Below are 2,279 nucleotides of genomic sequence, written 5' to 3' on the forward strand. Positions count from 1 at the left end.
GAGCTCCGCATCGGGTTCCTTGCTCTGCGGGAAGCCTGCTTCTCCCTCTCCCACTCCCTCTGCTTGTGTTGCCTCTCTCGCTGTCTCTCTCTGTCAAATAAATAAATAAAATCTTTAAAAAATTTTAAAATTAAAAAAATAAAATAAATTTAAAAAATCTGATTCTTGGTATGCCTCTTTCTCTCTCTTTTTTTTTTTTATCTCTTTGCTCCTTTGTTTTGTTTCTTAAACTCCACATATGAGTGAAATCATATTTGTCTTCCTCTGACTGATTTATTTCACTTAGCATAATACCCTCTAGTTCCATCCATGTCACTGCAAATGGCAGGATTTCATTCTTTTTGATAGCTAAGTAATTGTATTGATTATATATATACACCACATCTTCTTCATCCATTCATCAGTCCATGGACATCTGGGCTGCTTCATAATTTGGCTATTGTTGATAATGCTGCTATAAACATCGGGGTGCACGTGCCCCTTCGGATCCCTACATTTGTATCTTTGGGATAAATACCCCGTAGTGCAATTGCTGGGTCATAGGGTAGCTCTATTTTCAATTTTTTGAGGAACCTCCATACTGTTTTCCAGAGTGGCTGCACCAGCTTGCATTCCCACCAACAGTGCACAAGGGTTCCCCTTTCTCCCCGAATAGCTAAAGCAAGCTTGAAAAAGAAACTGACGAGAATATTTAACAGCAGAGCTGAGTTTTGCAGCGGCAGGGGCCAGGAGGCAGAAATCTTAAATTTCCTTCCCTAGGGAGTCCCCGGGTCTTCACTGAACCCTGGCTGACATCCTCAAACCTTCCCAAATCAGCCTGGCCTCAGAGCCATCAGGGGTCAGAGATAAGAACAGCAACCTTTAGCTGAGGGCTTACTGTGCGCCAGGCCGGTGTTTCTCCCTTACTTCACAGAGCAGCTCAACAAAGTAGAGGTGTACGTCTTCCACGTCACACTCGGGGAAATCAAGGCTCAGAGAGGTGTGGGCTTGATGAGCGCTAAGTAATACGTGGACGTGTTAAATCACTATATTGTACACGTGAAATGAATATGACACTGTATAGTAACTACACTGGAATTAAAATTTTTTAAATAATAACTTTTTTAAAAAAGGTGTGGGGAGGGGCGCCTGGGTGGCTCAGTCGTTAAGCGTCTGCCTTCGGCTCAGGTCACGATCCTGGGGTCCTGGGATCGAGCCCCACATCGGGCTCCCTGCTCCGCGGGAAGCCTGCTTCTCCCTCTCCCACTCCCCCTGTTTGTGTTCCCTCTCTCGCTGTGTCTCTCTCTGTCAAATAAATAAATAAAATCTTTAAAAAAAAAAAAAAAAGGTGTGGGGATTTGCTCAAGGTTACACAGAGAATCAGGGACAGAGCTGTCTGGGTCTCCCTAATGTGCCAGCACGTGGCTAAACAGTCTCTCAAAACACCCACCACGTGGATCCTGGCATTTATCAACAGAAATGTTTATGGAGATTGAAGTTCAGCAGCTCCAAGAGAGCTTTTAAACTCTTTTGTACAAGAGAGCGAGTCAGTCGGAGACTGGCCACGCTAGAGATCTGGGGGACGTACGCCCAGCAAGGCAGGGCCTGGGCGGCATCAGAGCCTCGGTGCAGCTCCGGCCACCAGCCTGCCCACTGCCCGGTGGGGCCTGGAGGGTCCAGGTGACAGGCTGGGCCTCAGCTATGTCTGCCTGTTTCATTCCCCCCCCAGCTATGTCTGCCTGTTTCATTCTCCCCCTAGAACTTGTCTGGGAGACCTTTAGATGAGGAGGAGAGAGAAACCGTGACCCGGGGGGACAGGGGGACCCCCACCTGGGTTTGCCCACATGCCGCACAACAGGTCCCAGGTGCCAGAAAACCAGCCTCAGGCCAACAGCATGGTTGCTCACCCCTCAGGGCTGGCCTGCCTTCCTCCTGGGACCTCGTCAGACCGAGGGAGAGAGGCTGTGGTGGGGTTCCCCTCCCCGGGCCTCAGTCTCCCCATCTCTATTTTTAAATTATTTTTATTTTTTATTTTTTTAAAGATTTTATTTATTTTTTTGACAGAGAGAGACATAGCGAGAGCAGGAACACAAGCAGGGGGAGTGGGGGAGGGAGAAGCAGGCTTCCCGCAGAGCAGGGAGCCCGATGTGGGACTCGATCCCAGGACCCCGGGATCATGACCTGAGCCGAAGGCAGACGCTTAACGTCAGTCTCCCCATCTCTAAAGCAGGGGCTTGGCTCGAACCTCCGCGGTTCATCAACTGTGCAGAGCATCAACTGTGATAACCCATGGAGTCAGT

Source organism: Mirounga leonina, unplaced genomic scaffold, assembly GCF_011800145.1.
Source record: "Mirounga leonina isolate KUSES-001 unplaced genomic scaffold, KU_Mleo_1.0 Mir_178, whole genome shotgun sequence".
In the NCBI taxonomy this organism is placed as follows: Eukaryota; Metazoa; Chordata; class Mammalia; order Carnivora; family Phocidae; genus Mirounga; species Mirounga leonina.